General features: G+C 40.7%; 1 protein-coding gene across 2 annotated transcripts in view; it reads left to right on the forward strand.

Annotated features, from left to right (window-relative positions):
• LOC146768063 (uncharacterized) overlaps positions 1-25746 on the forward strand; it is a 518279-nt gene that overhangs the window by 31376 nt on the left and 461157 nt on the right. For both annotated transcript variants that reach the window (XR_014954527.1, XM_085577230.1), the window contains exon 1: positions 1-25746. This exon is cut by the window's left edge and continues 31376 nt beyond it; it is cut by the window's right edge and continues 34064 nt beyond it. The gene's annotated coding sequence lies outside the window, so the exon portion shown is untranslated.

Below are 25746 nucleotides of genomic sequence, written 5' to 3' on the forward strand. Positions count from 1 at the left end.
AGAAAATATTGGAGAAAATTATTACTTTCACAAGATTTATGCATCTTCTCCATTCCCATTGTGCCTCCCAACTATGCACACTCTTCAATCTGCTTAGATGATTACAACCAAGAGAAGACAGACAATTGCAACACCTGATAAATCCAGGGGGAAGAAGGGGTGGAATGCAAAAAAGAAAAAAAAATCAAAATCAAAACAAAACAAAAAAAAAACCCCAAAACAAAGCAAAAAAGCAAAAAAAAATCCCAAGTCATCATGAATGGCAACCCTAGCAAAAAGCCAACATTTTTGCTTCTGGAAATGAGGTGGGTTTTGTGAGCTTTTCCCCTTCCTTAAACTAAAGACTTAAATAAGTACTTTAACAAGGAGGCTGGTGGTTGGAATAATTTCCCCCCTTCACCCAGAGCAGAGGTTCTGTTCTGTTTCCTTTCACATATGTGGCAAAGGTCAGCTATTGAGAGAGACTTTGCCACTGTGGGAGTCTCTGTCTCTCTATTACTGGCTTCTACTCTTTCAGTTCCAAGTGTTTATTTATTTTTTTTCAAAGCTTCAGGATCCCAAACTTATTGGGAGAGGAAATATATCAAAAAAAGGAACCCACAAACAAGGTTAAAAGCACAAATAAAGATGAAGAGAGGGATGGAAAGGGGAGGAGAAAAAATGGAGGGGGTGATCAGTCCAATTTTCTTTGGAGAGGCATCTCATTGTTGGGGCTGTCTGGCAGTGTTCCAGGGCTTCAATTGAAAGTGAATTTCTTTTATTGAATTCCATCCAGAGATATCATAACCTCAAAAGGCTACTATTACCCACGGGGTTTCAGATGAAACCATCTGAGCATGACGTTCGAAATGCAAGAAGTCACAATTGTTGTTTGACAGCATGGGATCTGCCAAGGACCCTCTTTCCAGACAACTGTTTACATAATCCTTCCACCCTATTGAGGTGAAAACACTTCCATTGCAGGCCTTTTTACCTCAGCAGGTGCAGAGCAAAACAAACAAACAAAAACCAACCAACCAAACAAACAAAAAAAAAAAAAAGAAAAAAGGTCAAAAAGGCATGGTGAACTCCACAAATCCATCCCACGCCTTGACAAGCAATATTTAAACATTGGCTTTTTGAATGTGCATTGGAAGGCAGCAGATGATTTAGGTTTCAATTAACCAGGTTACTCCTCTTGTAGTGATAATTATAATAAGACAGAATGGCAAGTAAAAGAACAAGTTATTTGAAAAGGACATAAAAAAAAAAAATGCAGCCCCAAACCTTAGCAAATCCAGCATGCAGAAGGTGATTGGGAAGCTGATAAGACACACCATGCACTCTCAGCTTCCCCTGGCAGTGTAAGAGTGAAACACAACCACTGCTGGTGGGAATTGCTGTCATGTACCCCCACCCTTCACTGGGTGAGGTGATGGGGCTGAGAGAACTTGAAGATGTGTGACATCCTTCCTTCAGCTTCTGGAGGGCAACATGTAGGCAATCTACTAGAGACATCTGAAGTTCATTGCTAAGTTTGGAAATTTTGGACTTGGTATTTTTTAAAAAATAATTTTCTAATATTGGTCTATGAAAACTCCTCTGCACTGCACAGGTTGTAAGAATATATTTTCATGTGTGAACAAATAGTATTTCCTATAAGAGGACAAAAATCTTCTGGAGAGTAACATTTGGTCCATAAAAGAGAAACAAGTGAGTGGGTTTTGTAAATCTTTTCAGAAGAGAACTGAAATGCAACCTGAATGCAAATACAAGAAGAAAATGTAGTCCAAATAGGTTCTAGAGCCAATCCTAGCACTTAGGAGAATAAAGGCAGAGGACAAATACATGGGTAGCAGCACATGCTTCCATGAATTACCACTGCACTCAGGTGAACATACATGTGTTTTATTTACATAGTGAGAAAAGGAGAGCAGATAGACTGCTAGCTAGGAGGATTGTTTTTTTTTTTTTTTTAATCTAGCATCATGATAGTCAATTTTCAACAGATTTTGGGTTTTTGGCTGCTGACAGACTAAATATGTGTAGAGCCCAAAGTGGAGTTGTAATGATACTCCCACAGTTGCTAGGAGGTTTTGATGTAAGAGGAATCAATGAATGGGATGTGTAGTGCATGTCTTTTACTGAGGACAAAAGAAAGTAGCAAAAGATTAGTGGTTGTGTTTTGATACAAGCTCCACTTACAGATTGTCTGTCAAGAGGGCAGAAAAGTGTACAGTGAAAGAGGGAGGAAGTCTTAAACATGCAGTAGGCAGGATACATGAAACACTTGGGGGAGGCAAATGGAAATAAATTTGACAAAGGGCTGGTAAGAAGAAAAGTGCATAAAAGTGGCATGTGGGAGAAAGGGATGGAAAGCCCAAATGAGGTACATTTTCCTTGGTTTTCCTTGTGTGCAGGCACAGCACAGAGTGGTTCTAGGCATGGGGGGAGCTCTGGCTGACAGTGATGCAGCAGTGGACAAGCTAGTTCAGAAATGGTTTGGGAGCAGTGTGAAATTGGTGACCAAAAGACAAGCTGCACTTTGACTGCACTATGTGGGTGAGAAGATGAATGTCTTATGATTCACTGCTCAGCAAAATCCCTGGTGGAGCTGAAAATATCTTTAAAAATTTCCTTCAGTGTCAAGCCTTTCTAGGGGAAAAAAAGAAAAAAAAAGAGTAAATGAAACATTTCTCTTACATTTGTCTTCAAGCAGGAGAGACAAGGTGTAGGTGTGACAGTGATCCATTTGAATTCCTCAATACACCCACAGGTGCTTGTAAGTTTTGTGTAACAGAGGGTGAGATCAAGATAAGACATTTGATGAACTGTTGATGAACAGTTCATGGAGCAGAAGTGTTTCAGACCACATTTAGGACAGGCTGGTGAGTGTCAGTGAGTGTAGATATGTGGTGGAATAATGGATGTTGTGTGGAAAACAGCATTAAGTCTTAGAACATGATAATATCACTAAGTCCCCAAAAGCCAAAATATTTTTTTTTTTACATGCAAAGCAGAAAACAAAACTGAAGAGTAACTTTACTAGACAGGAAATATGTGAGGGAAAAGATGGTACAAAGGAGAGCATGGGTACATTTACCTGTCTGCAGGGAATCTTAATTTGTAGAACAACTGCATGTTGAAAGGTGTTCTTGATATAAAACTTTCAACTCCACTCCTTGAAACTTTTTAAAGTGAAATAAATTATGCTGGCAAACCAGAAAGTCTGATGAAAATGGAAGATAAAAAGAAAGGAATTAATCTGGTTATTTGCCAGATTAAAAAGAAATACTTGTAAAGGAACATATGAAGTTTGGGAAATGTAATGAGGCTTTGCTATAAGGTCAGAAAAAAATCTTAAGGGAAGTTATAAAAATGATTTACTTTGAGGTTCTGTTGGCAATCTCTCCCCAGTATTGTATTCTCTATCTAGACCCTGCTAATTTATCAGTCTGCTTAGAACTGGCCATTTGCTCCAGGTCATTCAGATGCATCAAAAAGAAAAACAGGGAAGAATGTTATGCAGGGAAAATATACCTTTAAGGAGTTACAGATTATTGATGGTAAAATTCCCCCATATTTTAGGACTCCATTTGGAAACTTTGGAACATAGCCTTCTTTAAGGCCACTGCAGACAAAAACTGATGCGTGCTGTCTATAACCACAGTGGTGCAAAGGCTGTGACAATGTGCAGAGCTGCACAGCCAGAGGTTTCTTGGGAGAAAAAAGCTGTTAGCCTGTATTTCTTAATGCTGAGTAGGTTTTGAATTCTAAGTGGAGAAACATATTGATGAACACTCTCACAGCACTGTAGCAAACACTGCAAAATCCAGTTCTATTGGAAGTTATTCAATATACAAGATACGATAGCATATGGAACAGATGCTGGAGTTCTGCTGCAAGAAGAATACTAATTCTGGATATGTGCCTGATCCAGATGTCCTTTCATAAAAACAGGAGTTGCAGTTATCATCTTGGAAGCCATAGTAAATCCATAAATAAAATAACACTCAGCAAGAGCAGAGAACGTATTAGTGGCAAATTTGCAAGGCATTTGTTGCTCTTTAATTCCATATTTAAGTGGGCATAATTTTGTCGATCGTGCCTTTATTTCTGTCAGGAGAGGACTTTAGCATTGCTAATCTCTTCTAATTAATGAAAACAATCATATCTCAATTGCAGTGAACTGTATGAGCTGGGGAATGGAAGTGTTGGAAATCTGAGAGGGTGAGTTTGTGCAAAGGGGAGCTACCGAGTAACTCCACCTGTCTCTCAGTGGGGAAAGCCATTATTTTTCTGTGGTAATCTGGACTGTGAAGATCAGTGGTTTTATTTTTTGGGAAGTGTCTCCTCATCAACAAGAGGAAAAGGTGTTATGGCAGAGAATGAGTGAAATTATTTCACTGCCTGGTGCAGGTTTGCTGCTGTGGGCTGGGAGCCTGCAGGTGTCAGTCCCACAGAGGTTCTGTCTTGTCTTTATACTGTAAGGGCTGTTGGAACTTATAAATACACTTCCTCCCCCAATACATTATGTCAGGCTGTAATAATTAAACATGATCTGTAAACAGATTTTTGAACAAAAGGATTCCTGGCAGAAGAAAAGTGGTATTTTTGTATTATGTTAATTATTATCAGTATACTAATTGATATGTTTTCCAAGCCAGTGCATGTTACACATGTGATCTGTCAGTGGAAAACTGGAATGTCATGAGGCACTGCAGTAGTTCAGATAAACTCAAATAAGTATATCTCCCTTGGAACGGAATAGTTTTGTTCTTATTCTCCTAAAAGGAAGAAATGAAAATTTTTTGAATGGAAATGTTTTTCCTGAAACTACTTGTTTCACTTGAAGACCTTTCTCACTTAGAAAATTCCAACCCATGAGTGCAATAATGATTAAATCTTGCCCTCACTGTTGTTGAAGCTAGTAGTGTTTGTTGTGATTTTATCACATGACACAAAATAACATCTGTAGCATTTCAGCAGGTGCTTGCTGTAGATCTAGCTCGGCTATACTCAATCAGGTGCTCTCTGCAGAAAGTGTTTGAAAACAGGAATGAAGAAAAAATCACAGGTCACTAAGGGAATGAACCTGGATGCTTATTCCTTGTCTGGCAGTGCTGACAGGGCAGTTGAGTGTGGAGCTTCGTGATGGTTGAGCCATGGCTAAATGAGTGTAACTGCTCCAGGTCACAGCAGTGCATTTGTGTAATTTCTCTCCTTCAGATTTTATAAACCAATTTATTTCCAGAGGGGAGAACAAAACTCCCAATTTCAGATTCTGTAGAACTAAGAAAGAACGCACTGATTTGTGGCTATTCTTACAAATCTTTCATCAGTACGCCTGTATATTTCTTGACACCTTTCCATGCAATAATTTTAGGGAAGACTGTGCACAGAAACATTCTTCTGTATCTCAGGATAAAATATTTCAGTATCACTGAACTGAGAACAGCAGGAATTTTTCCCGCTGTGTTGATTCTGTACAGAATAACTCCTGTTTGGTAAAATATTTTACAGCACAAAGGGAAATACATATGGGGATTCCCAGATTTCTGTGTGAATCTATCTGGGTACTTTAGTTTCTGAGCAAAGAGTTTAGACACACAGTAATGGAAATATAAGTTGAAAATGATGTTTTTGCTTATACAGGAATCTCTCATCTGCTGGACTACAGGGATTTACTCGCCCTTGGGAATTATCACAGCAGGTGTCAGCCTTCAAAAGTGAGACAGGACTGGAGGACTGATGCTTTGAAAAACTGGCATTTAATATTTTTTTCTGTTGGAATTAGGTTGAGCTGATGTGTTTTGATCTATGTCAGAGCCTCTTTGCTACAAATGGTTCAGTTACAGCAAAATGTAAAGGAGGAAGGTAAATCTCATGGCTGTTGTGCTGGTACTCTCTCTTGTGGTAGAGATAGCCTGGTGGTGTCTTGGCAAAATGACAAATTGGTTTCATTAATTCCTTTTCATCACCACTGAGCTTCAAATCATCAGGGAAATGTGATTTGGTTTCTGGTTTTAGTTTTGTTTTCAAAAAATAGACAGCAACACATCTCTATACCTGCCAACAAAAAGAGCGCATGATAGTGCAGTGACAAAAGATGTCTGTAAATATTGCATTGATTCTTCTTGTCTAGTGGAAATACATACTGGGGCAATCTTCAGGTAAAACAATTCAGTAGGAAGGGTTGTCCTTAGGAGGAAAAGGGCACTTCTAAACCCTGGCCTGCATGAGCCATGCAATAGAGCCAGGAGACATGGCTTCGCACTGAGTAACACATGTTGAGACCTGAGAAAACAGCACTCGTGGAGTTCCATGGCAGCAGGTTACTCAGCTCATTTGATCATAATTCAAACCATTTGTGTGACTAATGATGCTCTCAGATGTTTGGCAGAATAAACTAATCAGATGTTTAACAGCAGCACAGCTTCTCTGTGGCTGACAGGGATTCTGCTTCAGTCAAAGATGCAGCTCCTCTCTCTGTGCATTTTCCTTAACTGTGTAGCTCAGTAGCCTTTCAGCAGACCTATCTCTAAAACAAGTACTTCAACAGGAAAAAAAGAACATGCTTGGGAAAAGGAACTCTTGATCAGTTGCTGCACATCTGGTTTAAAGTCTTAAGAGTGAGGCTGTGTACCATGTCAGCCTGTGTCCTGCCAAATCTGAAATGGTGTGAATCAAACATAGATAAATGCCCTGTTGTGTGGTTTGTAGGTGTCTCCTGAGAGATAAACCACATGATATAGGCATAGCAGTCGGGGTTTATTTTTTTGACATTTCAATCCTTTTTTTCTTTTTCTTTTCCCCTTAAGGGAGGACTGAAGAGACCTCCTGGCCCCTAACAGCATGGTATTTTAGCCTAGACCCTCTGCTGTAATTAAAAGGTGCAGCTCCATGGTTATTAGTGCAGCTCTGCAGTAACAGTAGTTGATATGAGTAAGGAATGTAGTTGCCTGATACATTTATAAACCAGATTTCCTCCTTGTATTTAGAGAAGAGCTAAACCAAGTCAGATTGATTGGCTTGATTCCAAGTCAGAACTCCAATTTTATAGGAAAATTGCAATAAAGGCAATAGTACAGTAACACTGGCTTAAACTCAAAGAGTCAGAATACATGACACCCTCTTTGTTGGTCAAGGTGATGGTAGGAGTCTGATTAAACTGTGGCTGCAGTCCCGTTGCAGTGATGGATGTGCTTCTGTCAAAGCAGAGATCCTGCAGAAAGCTCTTTGGAGGTCCAGTGATGGTTCTCAAGAGCTCTTGTGCTCTGGGAATCCAGTGGCAGGTGCTGCCTGTGCTCTTCCGAGCCTCAGATTATATCCAAGTGGGAATGTTTGGTTCCTCCCCCTGGGCAGAGCATCTCACAGTGGGATGATTCAGTTCCACAAGGCACCTGGGGAGACCTTGGTGGCCCCTTAGCTAAGGTAGCCCCAGGGAGGGAGTTATCAGGGCTGGAGAAGATAAAGAGCACTGCCCCATTTAACAGTTTGCCTAGACATTAAAACACACTTTTGGTTACATCTCACATTGTAACCAATGTGAAAACCCAGCAATTGCTACGAAGGGCACAATCCTGTTGAGAAACTACTGAGCATGCTGAGAGGGGTTCAGGAACCTGGCCATTATAGAAAAGTTGGCATTTTGTTTTTTGACATCCATGTTGTAGGGTCCTGAAAACGGTATTTGCAGTTGCTGATACCACCTCATTCCACAGCTGCAAAACCATAATATTATAATTAATATTATAATAATATAATGCTGTGCAGGCACACGCATCGTCACAATGTGTTACTTTGTGCCTGGAGCAGAAACCACAGGTACAGTTAACAATGACTTTGGATGAGTGCAGGAGTGCTTTAAAGACAAAGACATAGGTTAGCCAGATGACTAATTTGCCAAGGAAGCAAATTTGTCCATTTATGGGATTGGTTTTCTTATTTTCAAGTTTTAAAGCTTCCTTTAAGTTTCAGTGCAATGTGTTTGATAGAATGTGTTTCCAATAGAATTAGTATCCCTAAAGGTTTCTTTTTGCCTGCTGTTTGTGCTGAAAACAGAGGCTAGGATTATTTACTTATCCTTTTGTTTGGTCTCTGATACCCTTTCCAAGGAATAGCTGGCTGCAGAACCTGGGTATATTTTGTATACTGATCGTTTCTGTAATTGATCTTTTCAGCTTTCTTCAGTCACTGTGGAAGGTTGTCAGCTGCTTCTTTGAAGTTAACTAATGATCATGCAAGCAGGGAATCTGCAGTAGGAGACAGGATCTCCCTGGTGCTGTAGCAGAACAACTTCCACATGCTGGCACTCTCCTGTTACCTTACGTGGTGTTACTCAGGTGAGCTTGGAGTGAGAAGCCTTTGATTGCTGTATATATCTTGGGGGTCCCCAAATGGAGGAAAAACCAAAAAAGCAATCACAGTGTTCTTTTCTCCTTGCATATTTTCAGGCAACTACCTGGCGTTCCTCTACATCATTTGCACTGGAAGGGTTATAAAGTCTAAAATAGATTTTAAAATCCTCTTTCTCACTTGAACATCCATAGATGTATTCATGTAACTGAAAACTGCATACAGGAGAGGCTGGACTGGCATCTGAGAGAATTATTCTGCTGACCTGGCTGGAGTTTTGGATTAGCTCTTAGAGTCAGTCTGTACTGTCAGTCAGATACTCATTGTATAGGATGAGTCTTTTTCCCCCTTGTTTTCTTTCCTCTCACTCTGCCATGTTTCTAATAAACCCCTCACATGCCAGCTTTTGAATAGATCAGGCTGTCTTTATTTCTTCTTTATTTTCCCTTTTTATCTCTGTTTCTCTGCTCTTGTCTGTGAGTACTACAGCAGATCTCTTTTCTCTGCTCTAGTCACCCTTAACCCATAAAATAAACTACTTTTAAAAGGGCAGGGAAGAAACGATAATAGATGGTCTAATAAAAGATACTGTCTCTCTCCACAAGCCTTCTCTCACTTCAAAACAACACAGCAATGTGATAAAATAAACTGCTGTTGCCATATGTTTTACTGAAAAAAACCCTCTCCCTTTCCCAAGTGGTGACACAGTCACAGTTGTGTTGAATTTGGTATAGCTGAAGGCTGACCTTTAGAGCTCTTAGTTTGGAAAATGCTAAAATGCTCATTCTGGGGTGTTGCTGTAAGTATTCTTTACTGACAGACAAGATAATTTCAGTGAGAAAGAAGTAAAGAAATATTATATACACACATGTACAGATACATTTACATATACCCTGTTATTTTACTCACAGCATCAAAAGAACACTGTTGTGGTCTTGCTTATTTTCCCCCTATTCCTCTGGAATGAGCCTTGCTGAGGCAACAGGCTGTGGGAGGACATTTGAGAGGAAAAAAGGGTTGTGTTGTTTCCTTGTCACTCTTCCTGTTAGGCTGAATCTGTGTTTGCATCTGGTTCATACTTTTATGTGCCTCCACGTGAGAGTAGCACCTTTGTGGCATGTGATTTGGTTCTAGAGCCAGCAGTACATAGCATGTTGGGTTTTTTCTTCCTTTTTCCTCCTCTCTTTCTAAAAATATACTCAAGTCTGGGAAAACAGTGTTTTTTGGGGTTTTTTTTAGCATTATTAGTTATGCATTTGTCGCAGGTAAGAAATCTGTTTATCAATCACAGCAGGAACAGGGCTTGCAGTTTTCATATCTGTTAGCAGCCACGGTATATTCTCTGCATTTGTCAGTCAGTGTTAATCTAGACATGCTAACATGTACTGAATTCCTATTTTCTACTCTATTTCAGTTCTGATGTATGAAATAACAGTTGATTAAAAGTATATTTTCAGAGGGAGTACTTTCTAAATCAATAAGCTACCTGGGAACATTGTTTTTTTTTAAATCATAGTTCATCCTGACGTGTCTTGGGCTACCCCTGAGGGTCAGTGAAAACATCTGTAAGCTCTCTAGGCTGTGACATTCTGCCCTAGAGTTTCACAAGGTGCTCCTGTACTGATGTGACTAGCAGGGGTGTCTCTGTGTTGATACCAGCCTAAAAGCTGCATATTTGTAATCCCAGAGGAAGGATTTAAATTGTAGAAGAAAATGTCACTCTTATTTTTATCAGTCATTCTCATGTTGCTATTTGCTTTTCACAGATTCCTGCTTTTGTTAGTGACATTTGGGGCTGGGGAGCATCATCTGTGACAGTAGAGATGTCCAGCAGTGTCTTGTGAAAACTGTTACATGTCTAAACTTGAATACTTTATCCCTTTTCTTCCTTCTGCAGACCTGAAAGGAAGGATTTTTTTTTTTTCCTTAGGAAAGAGGCTTTATTTTTTTTTTTTTTTTAATCAGGGCAAAATAATATCTATTCTTCAAAGACAGCAGGAAACCAACTAACTGCCTCCCTTGCCTAGTTGTATTGCCTTAGGCCTGATGATAGATTTGGAGCTGTACAAGCCTCTGGCATCAATGCAATCAGCTCTTAAAAAGTCTTATTGTATGAGAGTCACTATTTTCAAAAGAGAAAAATCTGTTCCCATACAAGAAACAAACAAACTTATATGTGTTTTTGAATGGACTGCACTCACCTTTACAGTTGTTAGATATTTATTAAATAGTCTATCATGGCCAATCTGGAGTATTTTCATGCCACATCCATCAAGCCTTGCTGCTGAGTGTAGAAGTTAGGAGGTGGTTGAGAGAAAACCCACAAACAACTAGATTTGGAACACACATGGGTCACCAAGAATATGATAATTTAGGGCTTTTTTTCCCTTTTCCTGGCATTAGCCAATTTGTTGCCTCTGCTTCCTATTTTACTCCTTATATAGTACTTTTTATTTCCTTTCTTTTCCCTATCTGCATTGGGATTTTCTTCCTCTTTCTTCCATCCAGCATGACGCTGCTGAGGCTGGCTTGTGGTGATTCTGGGCTTTTCTGGCACTGCTCACTGAGATAAAAAGTGACAGCCTGGGAGCCCCCTCGTGTGCTCCAGTGCTTTCAGCCTGTAGCACAGAGCAGTATATCAAACACCAGCAGGCCAACCCCTTTTTGTTGCATTAGCCAGTCAAGCATTTTGTGCTGCTGAATGTCATCTTATTTAACATTTTGTTAAACAACTTCTAAAGGTCTTAACAATATGACAGATGGGCTATTGAATGGATGCTTTAATGGCTAAGCATTAGTTTGTTTTTGTTTCATAGTGTTTATTGTTAGTTAAGTACTGTTTAAATAAATCAAGCTTTTCCCTTTCTTTTTTACAATGCAGACACATTCAAGAGAGGGTTTTATTCTTCTTGTGATGGCTGTGTGTTTCATTCTGTCAGGCAGACATGATATATGGTGGTCTCATTTCCAGTCAGTCTCTGCCTCTGAGGAGATGAACCCAAAGTCTAGGTCATGTCTCTAAAGGTTAAAGTGTGCCTTGAGGATTCTGCCTAGTAGATACTAGAGGTACTAAGAAGATAATCTATGTCAAAGTAAAAATTGGAATGAAATTATTTTTTGTAACCTTCTTTCAAGTTACAACCTTCACTGCCATTTGTCCTGTCTCTGAACTCAATTTTGGTAACCCTTAACCCTTAAGCCTGACTGTTGTTACAGCTGAGTCCATGTGAAGGCAGCAGACTGGGGGAGCCCTATGCCTTCCAAAGGTGAGAAATCCAAATAATGCCTATGGATGCAGGCTGTCCCTTTGGCACAGGTGGAAAAACTTCCTTTTGTCATGAAACAGTCAGCCTGAAACCTCCATGTGCCATGCTGGGTGTGCCTGGGAGTCGGGGCTGAGCTTCTCTCCAAACCTGGTGTGTGGACAGGCAGTGGTGGCTGGCAGGCAGAGCATGCTGTAGCTAGCTGATCCAGAGACTTTTTCCAGATATGGCCACTGATTTCTGCCACTGAGGTCTTAGAGGTGCCTTTTGTTTTTGGTAACACTGAACTGCTGGATTTAAATTATGTTAAATTTCAGGAATTTGCTGAAAGCGTTCTCTTAAATTCTCTGGGCAAGTCAGAGAAGGAATTTCTTGGCACTGTGAAAATTTTGCTTTATCAAGACTGAAAGGCTACTGTTGGGATGGTGTGAAACGGGAAATAAAATATTTGGAAAGTCAAGGAGAAGCCTGTTGCATGTGGGAGGTTGGAAAGCAGAGGAGTAGCATTTCCCATCACTGAGAGTGTTCAAGACCAGGCTGCATGGACCCCATAGCAAACTGATCTAGTGAAAGGCACCCCTGCCCATGATGGGAAAGTTTAAGGTCCCTTCCAAGTCTAAAATATTCCATGATTCTTTGATAAGTAACTGCTATCCCTGCAGCATCTTCTGCAGCAGGTTCATGGGCTGCAGAGCTATGGCTATTTTGCAGCTTGCAGAAGTCTGATGTAGTTGAAGTTGCTGATTTTGCTTCTTCAAAGAGCCTGCACTAGCAGCAGATGTTTTCAAGGCCTTGGGGTGAGTCACCAAGGTACAAAATCCAAGCAGTGTGTCTCTGCCTCTTTTCCTGACAGCACATGTTCATGGCTTGAGTATGGATATTGGCAGTTTGTTTCCAGAATCCTAAAAACATGACACAAGATCTGAATCTAAGAGTCAGAAATTTAGTGTGGCTATTGATTCTTAGATTGTTTTGGACTTCTGGGGAATATTGAGTTGATTGTAGCATTCCAAAGTATGGAAACACTTCATGTTTCCTTGAGACAATTGTGAGTTTTTGTCTGTGATCAAAATTTTGGTCTGTGGTGGTCATTAGAGGTCCAACTTTATAGGAGCAGGTAACACCTTGGATGTTTTGACCACATTCTAGTTTCAGTAAACAAAGCTTATCTGTCTCTTATTCCCTTTGCTGTCTCTAGTGGCATATCTATTCTTCATTTCATTCATCATTTACATACAGGAAAGAGGAGGAAATACTGCCTCTTTCTCAGGCAGTGGCCTTAGGTGATGCCATTTGCCCACAATTTTTGAGCTTCAATTCCTCATTGGGCATATGGGAGCCAATTTACTTATTTATTTTGTGAGATGGTATCTGGTTTATTAAGTGTCTACACTTAATTTGTAATTTAATGGTGTACTTTTACTGTTCATGCATCTTTGAGAGACAAATAGCAGTAATACATTTGCTCTCATTAATTTGTAGACTGGCTTTTTTTTCTTCATTTTCTTTTTCTTTTTTTTTTTTTAATAACTCCATCCCCCAAACTTTCAAAACACTCATCTGAAATAACAAAGTGTTACAGATGAGGTCTTCTGATTATTGCCCTTTAAAGCTTTTTTCACATGGCCAGGCTTCACAAAAACCTATTTTACTCAAAGAAATTAGGTTTCTGGTTAGCAGGAGCCCTAAATAGACATGAATTACAGGAACGTCCTTTGAAATCCCACACAGTACTTGTTTCATTAAATCCCATGAAGCGACCTTAATTTAGTGGAACACTGGATAGGTTGTTCTTTTAACCTATTAGCACTTTGGCCAGTCCCATAAACCATATTCATGGATGATTCCATCAAGAAGGACAACAGTGGGATTAATATTATTTCAGGATACAGTAAATGCCACAATGATGAAGCTGTTTAAGATCTGGTGCTCACTGTGTCACACTGAATGCATTGACATTTACTCTGCCATCACTTCATTTCCAATATTCTTTCCAAATCAGCCGATGCTAATGTTTCAGTGTGTGTGCAGAATACAATTCCATCAGGGCTAGGGACAAGGAGAAATGAGCTAAAAGCAAGTCCCTCTCTCCTGTTCCCTTGGTGTTGGAATCTGTGCTATTGATGATTCTGAGATGCAGAAAGTCTCTGCTTTCTGCCCCACTGCCAAAGCAGAAGCCATAATTGGTCTGTGCTGGTTTCCAGGTTGTTTATTCTGTTTATCTCTCACATGTTCTGCTGCCCTGCCCAGCTCTGTCCTGCAGGGCAGCGTGTGGGGCTCTGCCCTCAGTGGGATGTGACAAACATTAAATACCAGAAACTCCCTGGGCTGGATTTACAAGAACGTGCCAATATCTGTCACCTACGTTGGACAGTGTGTCCCCAGCCTGAACCAACAGAAAAATGCCAACACCACAGTGACACATGGAGGGCATGAAGAAGGAGAAAAAGGACAAGGCACACCCAATTTCCTCCATCCTGTCTCCTTTGGACCCCTAATCTAGAATCCTAAAATTTTACTTTTGCACCCGTGCCACACTTAATTATTACTTATATCAAACACTCAGAGCTTGTAATTCATGCTGTAAGATTGAAAACTCTGTTCCATGGACAGAGATCACAGCCAGTGTCTCTGGGGGCTCTGTCCAGGGGGGTTCCTGACCCCTGCCAGGGTCCCCCAGGGCAGTCAGAGGGATGCCCTGAATTCCCACACCTTGGCACCCTCCTGCTCTACTCCCACCCCAGCATGGCAAATGGCTTATCTTGCTGTGATGGTGTACCTAGCTAGGAAAGAGTAAAGAACAGGTAGAAGTGTGACAAAATCAGAGCTTTGTGTTGTACCTGCACCAGAGCCAGGTACAGGTGCAGCTCAGTGGCCTCTTTATAGCCCCAAGAGTACAAGGGAAGAGCCTGTCTGCTCACCATGGGGCAAAGGGGCAGCGTGAGAATGACCTGGCTTTTTCACAGGGCAAAATGCCACCCACTGCCTCACTTTGCCTTCTACAATCTGCCTTTGGAAGGGCAACAAAGGCTGCCTACACCTCTGCACCACCATAATTGATCTTTGGAAGGCTTTAATATCTTTCTTCCTCAGCAGCTCTGGGGAGTCAGCACAGTGCCTGATGCTGTTTTGCAGGCTCATGATAAAAGGGGATTTCAGCTGTAATTCAGTGGAGAGAAACATGTTCTTCTAGAGACATTCCAGAGGGAACCAAACTGCTCTTGTTCAAATTGTACACCAGCCTCTATGTTGCCAAAAAAAGGATCTCAAACTGCCTCGCTGATGTTTGCACAGGGAACCAACTACAGCAGAGAGGTTTGAATGCAGGTTTCCCTAGCCTCAGTCCAAGAGACATTCCTTGGTGTGGCTGAGAGGTAGCAGCAGAAATGAGAAGAGAGTTGTAGTGAGGCATGATCAATGTGGCTGTGCTGCTATCAGCTATGCTGGCATTGAAAGTCTGCTCAGCTGCATCTGTCCTGTCCCATGGCAATGCAGGGGAGAAGATCACACAGCAAATTTCCAATACCTGATTTCTATTTTAGAACTTCTAAAATAGAAGGGAAATGGGAGGAAGGGATTTGTTTCGTCTTGAAATGATGGGCCCTGGAGAACAGTTTGCTTTTTTGTTTGAAAAAAGGGATATTGTACTGGTTTAGGGGAATCTTGCAAGCTTGACCATTTTATGAAAACATACTATCAAGAATTCATTTAACTTATTTTAGTTCTATATTGTGTAGTGATATTTGCATTGCTTTACCATAGTATTATATTCCTGGGTGACCTATTAATTCAAATTTGAGATTAAGACAGCCTTTTCCTACAACAAAAATAGTAAGCTGGAAGCATCAGGAAAATTCAGTAGGCTAAAAAGAAGTAACTTTTTTAAAGGCTAGAAGTCCCTATTTGAGTGTCAGCTTTTAAAATTAGTTTCTTCCTTTAAGTGCCTCTGTCACACAGCCCTGTCAAAAGACTCTGTGGGCACTTTTATAAGGGCACTCCAACATGAAGGTGCTGAAAAATAGTTTTAAATCAAAACAAAATCTTTGCTGTCTTTTCAAGAGCTTGAAAGGCAGCCAGGGACATTTCAGCAAAGCAGCATGTCAGTGTATTAACACCAGAGGAATAATAGTGTTGATTGCAACAGGGAAGTCTGTCTAGGGTGTGTGCCAGAGACCAACTCTTTTCCAACAGGGTTGATAGACACCTTGGAAAGTCAATACACTTTCTTTCTGGGAATAAACTAATTTCTATTAATTTTTTTTTTCTGGTTTCTACTGGATAAAATTACTTTTTTTCCTCTCCTGTTGCTAACATAAACTTTACCTTGCACAAGATCACTGGGTTGTGACAGCTGCTCACAAAAATAGTGACTATTGTTGGTAGCTGTGCCTCTGTCTGCCTCCTTACCAATAGGCTTGCTTTGTGGATTGCAGGACAATACTGAAAAGCAGATTAGCTAAAGGGGATTGCAGAAGATGTGATCAAATTGCAGCTTGGCAATACTGTGAAGTGCAACAACTTGTCTGTGTCCCAAACAAAGGATGAGGTACATCTGCACTGCCTGTTTCTTGAGGTAAAAGAGAGAAGAAATGTTGCAGCTGGCAGAAATTTGCTTTTGGGCAGAGAATATCCAAGTGCTAGCTCTTTTCCTAGAATCACTCCTCTTGCTTGAGAGGAATTGAGAGCTTCCTGCTAATTCTGGGTGGGGGGCTTATGTTCAAAGGAGCTATAATGCAGCTGTCTACAATGAAAAACACTTGAGCCTTCTGCATTTACTTGACTTGTGTTCTCCAATTATTTTATAACCAGTATAGATTCTGCATTTTTGGTTTAGTGATTTGCCAGTTTTAAATTTTGCACTTCTTAAATTTGGTCCCAGTTATCTCATGGGTAGAACACTGATGCCAGTGTGGTTCTTAACCCAAGTAGGAACTGCTTCAAAGACCTCTTGGGTTCAGATTTTTCACATTGTCCAACCAAATCTCTCCTTTTCAGAAGATAGCTGACCCTGTCATCTCACTCCTGGTAGCCAGTAGCCCAATTGGCTGTCCTGGATCCCTTTCTTGTTTCCAACCACACTCTGTCAGTCACTCCACACAGCTCTTCTGCTGATGGCATCATATTCAGCTGCAGAGGTGCACAACAACACCCTTTCCCTCAAAATGGGACTGTTTTATTTTCCAGGGAGGAAGCAGGATGATTTCCTGTGCGAGGCTCGCTGAGGATCAATGGGTCTGTCAAGATCCGTAATCGGCGGCTTAAAAGGGCTGACACATGAAAGGGCTGTGTGAGCCTCCTTCAGGCTTAAAACTATTCCTGTAGCTCCCTCCCAGAGACCTGAATGAACATGAACTCAGAATTCAATCAGAATTCAATTACTTCCTCGCCAGCCCCAGAAGAGATCCATCTACATGCCAGGAGAAACCATTGCTGAGCAAGAACATGGTGCTGCTCTGGTGGGGACCCCATAAGCAGGATAGCTGTCCCCCAAATCCTGCATGTTTGGCTGGAACTCTTCAAAGATTGCTGTTTACCACATGACAAACCTGTACTTTTCACCAGGATGTCACACAGTATTTTTGAAAGCTCTTCTCATACTTACTAGAGACTTGAGGGCAGATCCTGGTCTCCCATGGACTGACAGAAGAAAATTCTCTTTAGTTGGCCAGAAGACGACTCTGGGGAATTTTCAGGGTGAAAATATAAAGGGTAAAGCAGGATGGATATTTCTGAGGTTTTTATCTTCAGGAAGCAGTCTTGGGGGGTTTCAAATCTTTACTTAGGCACAATTTCCTATTTACCTGTCTTTGGATGGAGGAGAAAAAAAAAAATCAAATAAATTGATCTACAGATAGATAATAGCCTTTCCTGCAATGACTGTGTATTTTTCAGTTTACCCATTGAAGGAAAAGCTGTAGATTGCCTTTGTAGCATTTGAGGAGATCTATAATTTCTATGTCGTGCTTTTGGCTGTAGTATGCAGTGAGCAGAGATAGTTGTAGTTTATTTTGCAGCTATAACTCTTCAGCACACTGCAGGAAAGGGAGAGGTGTCCTGCTTCTGAGTTTTGTCCTATGAATGCTATACCTCTGACTTCTCCAGTATGGTAAACTGAGGCAAAAGCCTTTCAGTGAAAAGGAATCTTCTATGTATTGTGAATGTTTAATGGTGTTTCATTTAAGCAGTCTCCTTCCTCTGATTCTTTTACTTGATTCATTCCCATTTGTGCATCCTTCCTTGGCTTCCCTGTCTGTGTGAAAGCTCAGGTGGCTTGTCTTTTCTTGGAGACTTGCCAGGGAAAATCTACAAGCCAGTGGTTTGAGCAGTGCCACTCCAGTCTGGGTATGTCTTTCCCAGTGGCACTGAAAAAATGAAGGACACTGGCACAGGGAAACCTATCCAGCCTGATCCCTCCAGTCTGGGATGTGATTTGTCAGCCCCAAAGGTCACAGCCCATCTTTTGGCTGCAGGTACCTCCTGTGGCTTGCAGTAGGAATTACCCATAGCATCCAGCAGGACCTCAAAAAGTTGTTGGTAATAATTTGCCCACAAACATTTTAAATGAAACAACAGTCCAGCTGTAAAGGTTTCTGTTTCCTGAGATGGGCTATTGAACTTCAGAAGTACTGCATTGGATCTGTTCTTGACTATGCTTCCACCCTGAATTTGACTTGTATTTCTCCCTGCAGTGCTGACAGGATAATAATGTTGTAGCTTTGTCACATCTGGTTACGGAGAGAGGCAGGAGGAGGAAATGAGGAACTCTCTCCCGAACTAACCTAAGCTCTATTCTATAAACAAATGAACACAGGAAACTCTGGTGAGTGGGCCACAGCCTCCCACAGCTGCAGAGGGATGTGTCTTGTCTTTTTCTGTGCACCCAGAGCCCTCATTAACTTCAGTGAACCTCAGAGACCCTGACACATGAAGATTTAGAAAGTCGGTGCTAATGTAACCTTTCATCTACTGTCTTTTTTCCTTCCAAGGTCAGTGAGGGACTTGGATGTTCAAGAACATCTGTTCATTCTAAAAATCGGGGTATTTACCTTTTCTAATATCTCAGGTTGCTCATTTGTACCCCAGCAGGTTCCTAGGAGCTCACTAGATGACCTCTGAGACTTGGATTCTCAACCTAAAATAAGCAAGATGGGACAACAGCAATTTAAATTTTTATTTTGTTTAAATATAGAAAAAAAATCTGTGAGTAATGATTAAATTAATGAGACTTATCACTAATTATTATTTGCCACGTGCTAAATCGAAAATAATTTGAAAATAAGACAGAAGTTTACAAACTACCAAACAAAGCCTCAGGTTTTGTGGTAATTGCCCAGGCATTGTAAATTGGATACACTTTACTTTCAATGCTGCAAAACAAGCATCAGAGTGAAAAACTTTTCTCTTCCTGACAACAAAAAGAATAAGCAAAAAGTATCAGAACCCTTTTTTCCCACTCTTTCCCATTTTAGGACTTAAAATCTCTTGCCTGCTTGTATGACCTTTTTGCTCTGCAGTTGAGCAGTTCCATGAAGTGCAGTGTGATTCCAAGCCTATTTTTGGTCCCACTAATCTCGAAAATGCGGATTCATGACACAGAGCCCAAGCTTGCTTGCCAGACCCATGCTTTGCTGGCAGTCCCAATCCAGTCCCTCTGAGCCCTGTTGCCAGGCTCCCTTTTAGGCAGGTACCAGTTCAGGCTGTGTAATGTTAGCAGCAAGACTCCCTATCTGAGAAGTGCTTCATGGTCTTGATGGAGTTTTTTTGTTTGTGTGTGCCTGTGTGTTTATATCAAGCATGAGCACAGATATCTGTTTTTATTGTTTTGCCTCTTCTTCACCCCCCAGCTCCCCTCCTGTTATGGTTGGGAACCTCTTTATGGCAGCTCCTTTGTCTTTGCAGATGTAGTAGGGTTATACAGCAAGATGAAATGCTTCTGTTGTCAGAGAGCCAGCCCAGCTGGGTAAGATCAGGCATGAAAATGTGCTGCCTATATCATCCTCAGGCTGAAGAATTGCATTCAGGTGTTGCACACCAGTTTTGAATAAATAGGAGTGCATAGTGGGAAAAATCTTTAAAGTATCTGGTATCCATAATTCTCTCTTTTCTGCTTCTTGTTTTTCCCCCATGTTTCATTTTGTTGAGACTGAATCATATGCCTCAATTCTGACCAGATGAAGAGAAGTCCTCAAGGAAGTGAGGGGGGTATTCTCTTCTTTCAATACTTTTATTCCCTTTTTTTCTAAGGACTGCAGCCCCAGAAGAGTGGAACTGTGGTGATAAGGCGCACAATCCTTATGAATCTCTTTTGAATCTCTTCTGGGCAAACTAAACACTTGGCCTGGGTGTCAGCTGAGTCCTGAGGAGTGGAGTTATGGTAGGCTCTCAGTGGGAACTTAAAGGAGAGCATTACAAGCAATAATGTAGTGGAATAAGGTTTCTGCATATGCTTACTGAAGATTAATGAAGATCCAGGGAACCCAAAGACTTATGAGCCCAAGACTTTTTCAGAAGGATAGAAACATTCCTTCTCTGAACAGAAACTTGAAGATTTACAGGGGGAATGATAGAAGCTGTTCCCACATTTCATTCTTTCAATTTTTTTCCCCCCGTCCAGGTTCAGAACATTTTTTTTTTTACCTACTCAGATTCTTTCTTCCAGGACATGAACTACAAATTATATAGTTTAAAACAGCAACCAAAGCAATATATCTATTGGAGAGATAAGGTTCTGTATACCAAGAGCTTTTTAGAACACAGGGAACCAGTTCAGCCTTCAACATCAAGGAGGCTGGAACTCATCTCTACTCCTAGAGATGTTCCCTACATACTCCTAGGTGAAAGTACCATGGTAGTGAGTAACATATGATGCCAAGTGGGCCTCCAGCTCTGGGAACTGTGATTCTTTTGACACCTGGAGAGTTGAATTTTCTGCTGGATCCTTTGATTTAGGAATGGTATATTCCCTGTGAAGACCAGAGTTCTTAAGGCTTTAGATTGGGGAAAAAAAAAAAGGAAATCAGGATAGTATTACTGTATATCAGTGATATCAGGATAAGTGTTACTGTGCACTAGGTAAAGATTGTGATCCTGGCACAGAATCATCCCTGCAGGTCTATGGCTTTTTCAACCTCACTGCTAGTCAATAGGCTTGGGAGATCATTGATACTTTTCAAGTCTGGGCCATTAAGGAGGTTTTTTTACATGTAATACTGTAAAACTGGGGAGTAAATCACGAGTACTGCTGAAAGTAGGGGGTGTTGAGGCTGTTTTACTGTCCCTACTTTCCTGTGGTGTGTGGGCTTTTACCCTGCCAACCTAAGTTAAAAACAGTCAGATCCAGCCATATCTTCTGGCAGCTGCAGTGGAGATTTTGTGAACCACTAATGCAGTGGCAAAGTACAATTTCTGGCAGCGTAACAGAGAATCAGAGTGTTTAAAGTAGTTTTGGCTATGACTTTTGTATTTTGCATGTTCCTGGGGAAATCTTTTCTTTTAGGTTTGCTTTTTACCTGGGGGGATTTTTTTACATGCTTAATTTCTTTTAAAAGAAGTCTGAATGTGTAGGGTCTACTTTGCCTCCTTGCTGTTGGTGCAGTACTGATCTCGAATGCCAAGAGCAAAGACATGAAATATTATATTTGCTAAACAAAACTGACACATTCCTACTTTCACACAAGGAAGAAGCAGCACTTCCCATGCTCCTGAGAGTTTAAAATGATCCATTTTATTGAGCGGCATAATGACGGCACTAGCTGAGCAGAGCAGTAATTATTATCTCTAGGAGACCCTGGAGAGCAGTGTTTTAAAAGGAAAAAGAGTGTTTTTCATGTATTTCTTTAAATTCTGATATCAGCAGTTCAGGATTTGTCAGGCGTAACTAAAAATAGGAATTGTCGCCAGATGTGGTTCAGGGGACAGATTGTGTGGAGGCCTCTTGGAGTCAGTGGGGTGGGATTCAGCCCAGGATTTGTGTGTCCACTGGCTCTGGGAAAGCTGGCACAGCTCAGCATGTGTATGATGAAAATCAAATGGAAGGGACTGTGTTTAACTTCTATTCTGGCTGTTCGAAGTGGGGGTAGGCAGTGCAGTTGAGTTTAGGACTTTTGTGAACACAGGTGGGTCTGCTGCTTGCTCTCAGTTTGTCTGTATGACAGTGTAAGATGTGAAAATTGAAAAAAAAAGTTGAGATGCTGCAAACTTCTTGGAGTGTGTAGTGGTTTACATCAGGAGGTATAAAGGTGTGTAAGCTTTGCTTAGAAGGGCTAATCTTCAGTATTTTGTGATGCTGGCAAAGTAAGAAGTGCAGGCAAAATAGTAGCAACCATGAGAGTAGACATGGCCATTAATTTCTTTTCTTGTAATTGCAAATGAACAGAATAAAAAATATGAGCCATGATAAGGTCAGAAGACTTGAGTTCATCCTTTATCTCAAAAGCATTGCTGCATGTCTGAGGTTTTCTTCTTTCTTACTACGTGGTGAGCATCCTCACAGAGGGTACTGAGTGTGGAAGAGGACAGCACTTTGCAGAATTCCACTCTTTGAGTGGTCACCTTACAGAGCTGGCAATCTTTCTTGATGCTGTTGGACCATATATAAATAAATATAAATAAATATAAATAAATATATATTTAAATAAATAAATATATAAATAAATACTAAATTTGGTATTTTTCTGGGACTACGAGGCCTCTTTAAGACCTTGTGTGAGTAGAGTGTGACACAATGGGTGAACTACATTATTTTCTCAACAAAACAACAAAAATATCGAGAAATTTACACTGGTCAGATTCTCAGCTTATGTAATTTGCCTTCTGAATGAGTTTTCCTAGGGCTAAAGCAGTTCACTGTAAGTCAGTACTTGGCTTGGTATTAGCATGTCCTGTGTTACTCAGACATGCCTTCCTAAATTCAGCCAGTTGGCATTCTGCCCACTGCAGTTATTTTTGCCCTTTGTCCCTAAAGAGTTTTCTGAGAGCCAAGGTCCAGGTGTATTCTTGGGTGTCAGTTACATTTTAAGGGCAGCATTAAATTCCAAACAGGAAAAATGGAGTGCTGCCTGCTCCTTTCCCACTGTAGAAAATTCTCCTACTTGATGACACAATTCCTTCATCCCCTAGATTTACACTTCATTAGAAACCCAAACCTACTCCCAGGTTTTCAAGAGCTTGTTAGCTCTCAAAGCACCAAGAGTGCTGCCTAATTTGCAAGTGGGAAGGCTTGGGGAAGGCAGCATGACATGAAGTTTCTTTTATCCAGCTTTTCAGGTTGTCATGGTTTGATACTGGCCAAATGCCAGGTATCCACAAATGTCTTTCACTTACCCTCTCCTGCTACAGTTGGGCAAAGGAGAGGGAAAGAAAATTAACTAAGGGCTCATGAGTTGAAATAAGGACTGGGAGAAAAACGCTCTAAGGGCAAAGCTGGTTTAAATTTAAAGGTATAAAGTAAATTTATTATTAACAGAGTCAGAGGAGGATAATGAGAAGTAAAATAAGCCTTTAAAACTCTATTTTTCCCCCCTCAGCCCTTCCCTCTTTCCCAGTGACAGGACATGGGGGTCTTGGTGAGTTTGCCACTCAGGATCTTGTTGTTGTTGAGCCATGGAAGGTGAAATGACTCGTACAGTTTTAAAAGGTAAATGAATGAATGTTTATTCAAAAGTACCTTTCTCTTTTATAGAGAACATCGTGAACATTAATTCCATTGGTCTTAGAGTAAAAACATTTCACCTGATTGGTACTCTGGACTAAGGTCAGCGTGGTAGAACATATCTATAAAAAATATGAATGGAAAACAAGATAATAGATTGTTTTCATTCCTCCTGGACTTTTTCCCAGGCTTAGCCAACCTTCTCTAATTGGACCAGCAGCATGTCCATCTTCAGAGCTATCAGGGATTGGCTCTGTTGGACATGGTGGAAGCTTCCAGCACCTTCTGACAGAAACCACCTCTGTAGCCCCACCACCACCAAAAACCAGTCTGTGTTAAACCAACACACAAGTGAAGGTAAATAATGTGTTAAACCAACACACAAGAGAAGGTAAATAATGTGACCAGGACTTCAGGAGGAAGAAGAAAAAGAAGGGAAAAAAAAAAGCATTGGCGTAGAAATAAAATTTCAGTAAATAGCAGCAGTGCTAATTTCTGGCAAAACAAGAGTTAAGTCAGTATGGAAGCAATTAATGCTGCTGTATCTATGAAACAGAAGTAAAGGTAGCTGATGCTTCAGGATCGAGTTCTTCATCAATCACTGGTTTCTTTTATTAGCATTCATAGTGCTGTGTGGTGTGATTACTTCTGATATCTTGTGACAAACATAATGAGAAAATGCAGGGCCAAACCCAGACCTGGCACTGGACCCACATACAGAGCTCTGAATTTCTCTAATGTAACACATATGAAGGCATAAACCTTTCCTGAAGGAACACAGATTCCACCTTGACCCCTGGCCCTCATTGAGGTTATTGCCTACATTCAGATTTATTGATAAAGCATTGCTAAAACATTGTCTCCTCTTTTAAAAATTGCCCTACAAATGATATGTTGAAAAATCTGAGGGTCCCATATTGTCTGGACTGTTCTTTATTGTGTGAACGTCCTGGTTTTGCTAACTAAATGACCAAATGTTTTGCAGCCAGCTGCTATTGATTCTTTACAGTTGTGTTCATATATCAGATGTAGATATTGTATTCCACTTCCCATTACATCTGAAAGTGACTGAGTCTGACAATATGGCATTCACATTGAGATGTTTGCTTTGTGAAAACTGGCTGCTGCTCAGAATTATTTTGTATTATTAACTCCTGTACATTGCCCCTGCTGTTTGATCAGCCTGTTCCCCTTTGTTCTAAGCCATATGTGTTTTCAAAATGAATACTTATACACCTTTCAAGGCCTTTGATTGTTGTACAAAAGAGGATAAATCTCTAGGGGATCTAACTATATCCTGGAGCATACAACCTAATGAGAAAAATAAGTTCAAAACACCAAAGCATGGTGTTCTGATATTCTATCTCCTAGCTTTCAAATGAAACCAAAAAAAAAAAAAAAAAAAAAGAAAAAGATCCGCTGTGATGAAGCATTAGCTGCATGAATAGCAAGTCTAACTCCTATATTCCCAAAAGGCACTGCATTTAACAAGGGAACTTCCATTGCTTCTGGATTTCTCATCAGTTCTTTGTACACTTTCTGTAGATGGTAAATACTCCACTCTGTGAGAGGAGAAAGAATGTTGTTTTGGGGCCTTTTTTAGCATTGTTTTTTAAGGTTCTCAAATAATTTCTGACTGTTTTGTCTGTGGACGAATTAGGGGGAAGGAACAGTTGGTTTTTTTTTTTTTTTTGAGTTGTAAATAAGTGCTGGATTTGCACAACAGTGAATACACCCCATATTCTTTTGAGCCTTGCCATATCTTGGGAGTGACTTAAGGGTAGAAAAGGGAGACAATCTGTATGTGACTTGAAAAATTGCTATTTCATCCCTTCCCTAAATCTTCAACCCATCTGGAAATGAAGATGGCAGAGTATCTCTGTGCCTTTTACATTTGCAATTGTGCCAGCTGAGCTCCCAAATGGTAGATGGCCACCATCTGATGGCTGCAAATGAGCAACAGCCTTCTTCTGTGAGTCTGGGGAGGAGCCTCACGTGCAAAGGTACAGGGACAGCACCACCAAAATTACAGCATCAAGGATAAATCTGCTCTGTCAGGTGCTTGGGAAGACAGAGTGTAGCTCTAGGAGGGTGAATTAAGCTGGGTCTTTCTGTGGCATCAGCAGGAGGCTGCTTTGGCCAAGGAAAAAAGGGTGAAAGCCTTGCTGCTGTTCAGAGTGGAGATGCTTCATCTCAGTGTTCCTCATTGGTTTTTAATCCTCACCCCCAAGACAAAGCACTAAATGATGCCTCTCTTGGGAAGAGGACAGTTGAACAATGATGAGGAAAAATAACTCAGTTCATCAACTGACTGTAAGATCTTTCCTTCCCTGGAAAGAAACCAATGTTTCTTTTTGCTATTTTTGGGTGATCTTTTGTTGTTGTTTTGTTAGCTTTTTTAGCCAACTAAACCAGTTTTAGTCTGTCATAGATTCTGTTTAGTTTCAGTGCCTTGATATCCAGGCCCAACTAGGCATGATAAATATTCACAGGTCC

This window comes from Lonchura striata, chromosome 3 (assembly GCF_050655825.1).
Source record: "Lonchura striata isolate lonStrDom1 chromosome 3, ASM5065582v1, whole genome shotgun sequence".
In the NCBI taxonomy this organism is placed as follows: Eukaryota; Metazoa; Chordata; class Aves; order Passeriformes; family Estrildidae; genus Lonchura; species Lonchura striata.